This window comes from Salvelinus sp. IW2-2015, linkage group LG30 (assembly GCF_002910315.2).
Source record: "Salvelinus sp. IW2-2015 linkage group LG30, ASM291031v2, whole genome shotgun sequence".
NCBI classification, from domain to species: domain Eukaryota; kingdom Metazoa; phylum Chordata; class Actinopteri; order Salmoniformes; family Salmonidae; genus Salvelinus; species Salvelinus sp. IW2-2015.
Window position 1 is genome coordinate 14,828,131 of NC_036869.1, and position 9,115 is coordinate 14,837,245.

A 9,115-nucleotide genomic window follows, 5' to 3' on the forward strand; every position below is an offset into this window, starting at 1 on the left:
CCAGAGAGAGGATTTCAACACTCACAACTAGCATGCACACACAACATCCATCCCCATCATCATTCTCGGCTCGCTTCCCCTTCTGCTTGACAACATGTCCAAAAATAAACACAAAAAGGGGTGGGAATTTATGGATGAAGAGAGCCTTCTGACATGGCCCGGCACTGCCGATCTATTCCTCCTTTCCGGCTCCTCGTCAATTCTTCTCTCCATCGCTCTTTCGCCTTTGAGAGCTAGCATATGTCTCCAAGTCACTCGCACCCCACCGTGCCAATCTCTCTTTTCTCTCACCTCCTGCCTCTCTCTCCATCCATGCCTGCCCTCTTCTTTCCCAGTCACGTCTTCAATCTTCTCCCCAGTTTGACTCTCTCGCCGACTGGTGCCGGTTATCAATCACGAGAGCCGGGCTTAACAGAGAGTCGACGCCGTAACACAGAGGGCGCTAGGTCGTTTTCCCTCTTCCCTTCTCTTTACAAGCTCGCCGAATTTGTTCCCACGTTAATAAGGGCCTCCAATTACCCCCCTTGCTCGCTCCGGCCAACGCCCTTCTCCAATTAGGGCACTTGCAGTATGTAGGGAAATATGAATAGCTGTAACTAACGATGAGGATAACTGCCCTCATCAAGGCCCCTGGTCAGAGTTTTAATGCTGGACACTGGTGTTCCTCTCTTATTGGAATATAATTGTTCCAAGTAAGAGGTTCAAGGGTGTCCAGGAGAAATGTTGTGTTTTTGTCCTTCTTGTGTCTGTCATCGGCTTGGGATAAACGGTCAGTTGGACTGTGTTTGAGTCAATCATGTAGTTTTTTCTCATCGTCAGTAAAATTGAAGTTGTAATGGTGATCATATTAGCTAGTGTGAGAAAGTAACGTTCCAAAAGACAGAGAAAGCTGGCGGCGGTCCCTTTGTGCATTATGTCCTGGCGAATGGAAAAACGTTTTGCAATGGACAATTAAAATGACCATTCTTATTGGGATCACGTCAGGTGGTTTTTCTTCTGTTTGTTGGCTATGAACACGAACCGCAGGTGTGTCCGCCATGGACGGGGGACTTGGAAAGTGGATGGAGGCTTGCATTGCTAGGAAGCCGCAGCTGATCTCGAAGTCTTGTTTGTAAGGAGGCTATTTGATGGGTCCGTGAGATGTTTTCCACAAGGCCAGGGACCCTGCACAGAACACATCTAGACACTACACAAGGCAACGTATACAGATACACACCAAGTGACAATTGCTTGCAAGTATTCACCCCCGTGGCCGATTTTTTCCTATTTGTGGTTGGCATTAGAACCTGGTAATTTTACAATGGATTCTTTCATTTGGATATGCTGTAATTGACATAGCACAAAATAGTTTTAAAATTAGGCGAAGTGAAATTTCAAAAAATTATCTTGTTTCAACAAGAGATTGCTAAAAAATAAAAAATTGAGAAAGTGTGCGTGGGCGACATATATTTGCGCGCTGTGTGCTATGGAAAGGGCCCCTGACTTTGCCAAACTTTTTGGAAGTATGCTTGGGGGTCATGGCCTTTTGGAAGACCGCATTTGGCGACGCCAAGGGCTTTTAACTTCCTGACTGATGTGCTTTGAGATGTTGCTGTCAATATATCACGATAAATTTTCCTGCCCCATGATGCCGATGCTATTTTGTGAAAGTGCACCAGTCGCTCTGCAGGCAAAGCACCGCCACAACACGATGGTGCCACCGCCTGTGGTTCATGGTTTGGGATGGTGTTCTTCGTCTTGCAAGCCTCTCCCTTTTGTCCTCCAAAGCATTAACGTGGTCGGCTTATGGTGCAAGGACAGTGTCTATTTTTGTTTCATCAGACAGAGGGGAATTTCTCCAAAAAGGAACGTATCTTTGGTCCCAGTGTTGGCAGTTGGCGATAAAGCGGCGTAGTCTGGCTTTGTTTTATGGCGTTGTTTTGGAGCCGGGTGGCTGTCTTCCTTGGCTGCGCGGCCTTCAGGTTATGTAGATCGCAGGAACTCGTTTTTGCGTTTTTGGAGAATAGATACTTTTGTGTACCTGTTTCCTCCAGGCATCTTCACAGGCACTTTTCGCGACCATGTAGTTGCATGCTCTAAGAGACAGACGCGTCTCTTGCCTGAAGGGCGGTGATGCGCTGCGTGGTCTAATGGTGTTTAAGCTTGCGTACTCAATTTGTGTTTGTACAGATGAACGTGGCACCTTCAGGCATGTGGAATTTCTCAAGGATGAACCGAGCTCGGGTGGTGGTCTACAGATTTTTTTCCTGGGTATTGGCTGATTGTCTTTTGATTTTCCTCCCCGCATTTGGGAGTAAGCAAAGAGGTGAGGTTTGAAGGTATGCGCATGAATATGATCCAAAGGGTACATTGCCTCCAATTGACTCAAGAATGATGTCAATTAGGCCTATCAGAAGCTTCGTAAAGGCATGGACATAAATTTGTCTGGGAATTTTCCAAGCTGTTTAAAAGGCAGAGCAGTCGAGTTTAGTGTAATGTAAACTGTCTGACCATGGACTGTGATACAGTGAATTATAAAGTGAAATGATCTGTCTGGTAAACAATTGTTGGAAAAATTAAATGTGTGCCATGGCACTGAAGTAGATGTGCCAAGCCCCGACTTACACAAACTTAGTAAAGTTTGTTAACAAGGAAATGTGGTGGAGTGGTTGAAAAAATTTGTTTTAAATGACTCGCAACCTAAGTGTATGTAATACGTCCGATTCAACTGGTATATATATAGCAGCGTGTTTTCTGAAAGGCCCCAGGAGTCTAACAACACCATCTAAGCAAGGGGCACATGAAGCAAGCAAGCGGGCAGCATGAAGAGCAGGATGCTCAAACATGTCATGGACAAAGTAGTGGAGAAGTACAGGATCAGGGGTTGGGTATAAAGAAAACATCTGAAACTTTGAACCTCCACGGAGCACCGATTAAATCATTATGTAAAAAATGGAAAGAATAGTGGGCACACAACAACTGCCAAGAGAGGGCGGGCGCTCAGCGGCAAAACTCACGGACCAGACAATGGAGGGCATTAATCAGAGGCTAACAAACGAGACAAAGATAAGCCGGGCTGAGGAGACGCAAAGCTCCACTAGGCGAAGAATTGGAGTATCTGGTCCATGAGGACACTTTAAGCGTACACTCCACAGGCTGGGATTTATGGAAGAATGGGCCAGAAACATAAGCCATTGCTTAAAGACAAAAATAAAGCTAAAAGCACGTTCGTGTTTGCCAAAAGGCATGTGGGAGACTCCCCAACTACTGGAGAAGGTACTTCTGGGTCAGGATGAAGATTGACAATTTAGGGCTTTTTGGCATCAAGGAAAACGCTAATGTCCTAGCGCAAACCCAACAGGTCCTCTCATTCACCTGAGAACAGCCACTCGGGACAGCATTGGTGGTGCAGCATCATACTGTGGGGAATGTTTTTTCATCGGCAGCAGACTGTGGAAACTGGGTCAGAATTGAGGAATGATGATTGGCGCTAATACAGGGAAATTCGTTTTTAAGGGGGGAAAAGCCCTAAAACTAGTCTTCGCAGCGATTTTGAGACTGGGACTGTAGGGTTCAGCCTTCAGCAGGAATGACCGCTAAGCATTACTGGCTGATGCAACCTTCGAGTGGTTGAAGGGGCAACATTTAAATGTCTGTGGAAATGGATAGTCAAAGCCCAGACTTCAATCGCAATTGAGGAATCCTGTGGTATGAATTTAAAAGATTGTTGTGACGCAGCGGAGACGCATCCCAACTTGAAGGAGCTGGAGGGAGTTTGTTTGTCTTGAAGAATGGGTAAAATCCCAGTGGCTAGATGTTTGCAAGCTCTAGAGACAAATGCCGCGGCAAGAGATTTGGTGGTAGCTTTCATTGCCAGGGGGGGGGGGGGGGGGTGAATAGATTACAGCTGCAAGTCTCTTGGGGCATGTCTCTATAGGCTTGGCACATCTAGCCACTGGGATTTTTGCCCATTCTTCAAGACAAAACTGCTCCAGCTCCTTCAAGTTGGATTGGTTCCGCTGGTCTACAACAATCTTTAAGTCATACCACAGATTCTCAATTGGATTGAAGTCTGGGCTTTGACTAGTCCATTCCAAGACATTTAAATGTTTCCCCTTAAACCACTCGAGTGTTGCATTAGCAGTATGCTTAGGGTCATTGTCCTGCTGGAAGGTGAACCTACGTCCCAGTCTCAAATCTCTGGAAGACTAGTTTAGGTTTCCCTAAAGAATTTCCCTGTATTTAGCGCCAATCATCATTCCTTCAATTCTGACCAGTTTCACAGTCTCTGCCGATGAAAAACATCCCCACAGTATGATGCTGCCACCACCATGCTTCCCTGTGGTGTTCTCAGGGTGATGAGAGGTGTTGGGTTTGCGCTAGACATAGCGTTTTCCTTGATGGCCAAAAAGCTAAATTTTAATCTCATCTGACCAGAGTACCTTCTTCCATATGTTTGGGGAGTCTCCCACATGCCTTTTGGCAAACACCGAACGTGTTTGCTTATTTTTGTCTTTAAGCAATGGCTTATTTTCTGGCCATTCTTCCATAAATCCCAGCTCTGTGGAGTGTACGGCTTAAAGTGGTCCTATGGACAGATACTCCAATCTTRGCTGTGGAGCTTTGCAGCTCCTTCAGGGTTATCTTTGGTCTCTTTGTTGCCTCTGATTAATGCCCTCCTTGTCTGGTCCGTGAGTTTTGGTGYGCGGCCCTCTCTTGGCAGGTTTGTTGTGGTCCCATATTCTTTCCATTTTTTAATAATGGATTTAATGGTGCTCCGTGGGATGTTCAAAGTTTCAGATGTTTTTTTATAACCCAACCCTGATCTGTACTTCTCCACTACTTTGTCCCTGACATGTTTGGAGAGGTCCTTGGTCTTCATAGTGCCGCTTGCTTGGTTGTGCCCCTTGCTTAGTGGTGTTGTAGTGGCTTGGGATGCGCCAGAATAGTATTTTTTTGCGTTAACATCGGTTCCGGACAGCTCGCCTCTTCCTCATGTTTTCTCTTCCATATATCAAACGTGTTGTGTATTTATCTGCCTGTTCCAACGAGACGTATAGTTGTATTTTCTTGGTCTTTCACTTGCATAGACAGTGATGGAACAGATTGATGCGTTGCTCTAGGTAAATGCAACGATATCTCTTGATGGCGCGCTGCTGGAAATGCTGTGAGTGCTAGTTGTTTTGCATGTCGGTAGTCTTGGAGTTCGTGTTTTTTTTAGGTTGTGCGGGTGAGTGGAGGCTCACTGTTAGGGTGGTTCTTCGCGCTTGCATGCCTTGCAGCTGGTGAGGCTGAGGAACGTCTGTCCCTCTGCGCCTCTTATCTAGGCATATCTAGCTAACATTTCGGATCGGTGCGTTTTGCTGTGGTATTAGATTCACTTTTTTGTTGTGCATACCGTGTTTTTCTGCCAGCATCTTTCTCTTTACAACGGGCCTAGCTATGGTTTCGTGCACCAATAAGTACGTTCATACCTCAAAAACTTGGGTGAATTTATCTATGCACTGACGGCTGTGCATGCATTCGTGAGTGGGTGTCGATACACTTGTAAAACATGGCCTGGCGGCTGGGGCGGGTTGGTCTATATGTGCGCTTTCCCTCCTATAGTACGTATAGCGCGTTTCTATTCGTTGGGATATGTGGGTACGATGCACTGATAAGGCAGGTGGGGATCTCGCTTTGGTTTACAGGCATGTTGGGGGATATATTGTGAATAGTGCTCGTGTGGCTCGCCGAGTAAGTGTGTTTGGATCTGCTCGACATTCGTTGGTCGTGTCTCTATTCTCTTTCTCTCAGGATCGTATGGTGTATGTCTGATATGTCCTCGGAATGATGTGGATTTCGTTTGGTTGTTGCGCGCTCCATTGTATGTGCATAGAATGGCAACAAGTTGGTAGTTAACTCGAAGTTCTCTTGCCATGAGAGGTGCTCTACTCCGATCCCTCTCATGATAGATACATTTCTCCGGGCATAGAGAGCTCACCGAGCAATGCATTCACAATTTGTGATCGCACCAAATGATTGTCAATTAGCCTATCAGAAGCTTCAGTAACACGACCAAGGAGCATGTATCCTACATTATGTCGTGCGAAATTTTCGGCCAGAGATAGGACTGGTTGTCAACTGTTACGGCAAACAGTCGATGATGTTGTGTAGATGTATGTGTATCTTATATTTTCTAGAAAATACACAAAGCTGGACTACCGTCGCTATCCTCAAAGTGTGAAATTTCATAAGAGTGTAAATAATTCTGTCTGCTGTAAACCAATTGCATAATAGGTAATATAAGTGCTATTTGTATTGTGCACTAGCACGATGATAGCTTCTTGATGCGTTCTCTATTTGACTCGTGCACTTGATCTGAAGTTGAAGGTATATATTGTTTGTGGTAAGTTAACATAAGAAATAGTTGGATCGCGCAGTAGGCTATGGAGGATAGTATATGTGAATTTTAGGTAGGGATTCTGCAGGTATTTTAGTCTTGGTAGGGTGTAGGACAGCAGTATCTGGGTATGGTTTATTCACATAATATTCATCGGAGTGATTACATAGGATTGTATGTCACGTTGCTGTGTACACTGTTTCATATCTGTTGTTTTGTATGTGCTGTGATGGTCGTTGGCAAAGGCTATTTTTGGTCTGGTGAGGGTCGAGATATAGTCTTGAGGTTGAGGGGCTCAAAGTCGCACAAAGCATTGGATGTTGCTTGCTACTTTCTTAGAGTTGCATAAATTAGAGTACTTTTTGTGTGGTCTGCCACACAAGTCGGGAGGGTTGGCCCTTAAACTTTAAACCGTAGATTGCTAGTATGATAGTCCTTTGCGTGAATTTTCGACACTTTCTCTAATATGAGAGTCATATTAAGGTAGGAGAGCTTTGTTCTTCAACATACATTAATAACTTGTGTTTTAGGTTTTTTGTTGCGAGATAGAATTCTAGTCTTTTCGTTTGCTGTAGCTCTTGCTCGTTGCCAATGAGATGTGTAAAGCGTTGTCTTGTATTCGTATACGTTTAAATAGTTCTTGGCTAACCTTAAGATGTAACTGGGTGTGTAGTCTAGTGCTTAGACGTTTTAAAGTATAGGTTCTTACAGTCTGCCTCACTGTTTAACACCAGGGGGTGTAATTAATCTCAGTCGTGGGTAGGATTTACGTATACTATATCGGTTAATATATATAGTTGATATTGTCTGTTGCATGAATACGTATTCTCTTCGCACCCACGCTGGAATTTGTTTTTTATCGTTGTCTCGTCGACCATATGGCCATGTGTAAAAACGGAATACATATTATGCTAGGTATGGTAATCCAATCCACTCGTCTGTCTTAGAGTGGTCGAATTTTCACTATCTTGCTCTCTCGTCTCTCCGTCTTTCGTATTGATAATGTGGGGTGCACACATCACGAGTGATAAAGGTAATTGGTTTCTTGTTGTAAATAGATTAAAACGTCGTTGGAAGAACACGTATGATCAACTTTTTTGTAGCCACTATAATAACGCACGCATAGATATTCTCGCATAGTAATTCTGGACACCCCAGAGTCCTACTCAACGATACAACATTAAGCAAGGGGCAAACCAAGCAAAGCAGGTACAGTGGCCACTGTATGAATTGACTCTAATAGGACTGTTCTCTCCAGATACTCGTAGCGGACAAAGTAGTTTGGAGGAAAGGTCCATCACCGATACGGGGTATTTGGGTGAAACTGTACAGAATTCTAATGGATATACTCTTGGTGGGCATATCATTTCACTCGGAGCTCCTCAATATAAAATTTCCATAACGTGGTAATTTGAAGAGACCAAATCGAAAGAATATGCGAAAGTGACACACACGGAAACTGCCAAGAGTGAGGGCCGTTCGATCATACTATTCTAAATTCTATCGGACAGAAAATGGCTACCACGAGAGCCAATAGTTAACTACAGCTAGGTGCGCAAGAAAATAGTGACGCCATAAAGTTGCTTGACCTACCTTGGAAGGAGCTGCTAAAAGCTCAGGACACGCGAACGGTGATGGAGGTCCTCTCGAATCTGCATTAGAGGAGAAAAAGGAAAACGTCTTTTATATGTGCCGGTGTTCGCCAGCAGAGTGGGATTCTCTTATTGGGTGGAACGTCGGCCAGAAAAAAGCCCTTGCTTAAAGAAGTCGCAGATGATAATCACGGAAGGATCAATGTTAGGGTGTTCACCCTAGATAGCGATACTAGGTCGAAAACTCCTCATCCGGAGACATAATCGCGATAGAAACTCAGGGTTACTTCATACCTTTCAAATTAACTAATGACTCTTACCCGGCTGGATCAGAAGATGATAGAATTTTAGAATAGTTACATGACACGTTTTCTCGGCCCAGTGGAGCTTTGAGGTTGGTATAAAATGCTACTAGTTCGTTGCAGCGAAAGCTCCAAAGCCTTAATCTATGGCATAGCTCAAGTTCAGCCCTACAGATAAACTTGAGCAAACACCAGAGACTAAGTTCAAATTGGGTGTGGGCAGAAGCGTAAACATCACATTTTGAGTGTAGCGGAGGTTCTTAGTTTCATCTTGGTCAACGAGACTCCGATGAACTTGAGATACACGATACTATAGAATCAGTGATATGATTCGATTGGACGTGCATAAATAATTAAATGGTGTACATGGTAATTCATAATTTAGGAGGATATAACCTAAACTAGTCTTCCAGAGATTTGAGACTGGGACGTAGGTTCACCTTCCAGCAGGACACAATGACCCTAAGCATTACTGCTAATGCAATCAACCATCGAGTGGATTTAAGGGGAAACATTTAAATGTCTTGGAATGACTTAGTCAAAGCCAGACTTCAATCCAATTGAGAATCTGTGGCTATGACTTTAAGATTGTTGTAGGATGGTGTAAGAAGCCAGCAACGTAGCAGTCTTCGTACACTTGTCACACGATGTGACTGGAGGCATAGGTTTGTCTTTGCAAAGAACTAGGGCTATCAGAACATTCAAACCAGAGTCGAGCTAGGAGAGTTGAGGAGCCTAAGACGCAGAGGCACTCAATAATTAGGAGAGACATGATTGTTACCTGATAGGTAGATCCTCTCTCGACAGCTGTATCTATACGGTCAGAGGGTGGGAGGGGAGCCAGCAGGGCGCGGGCTCGA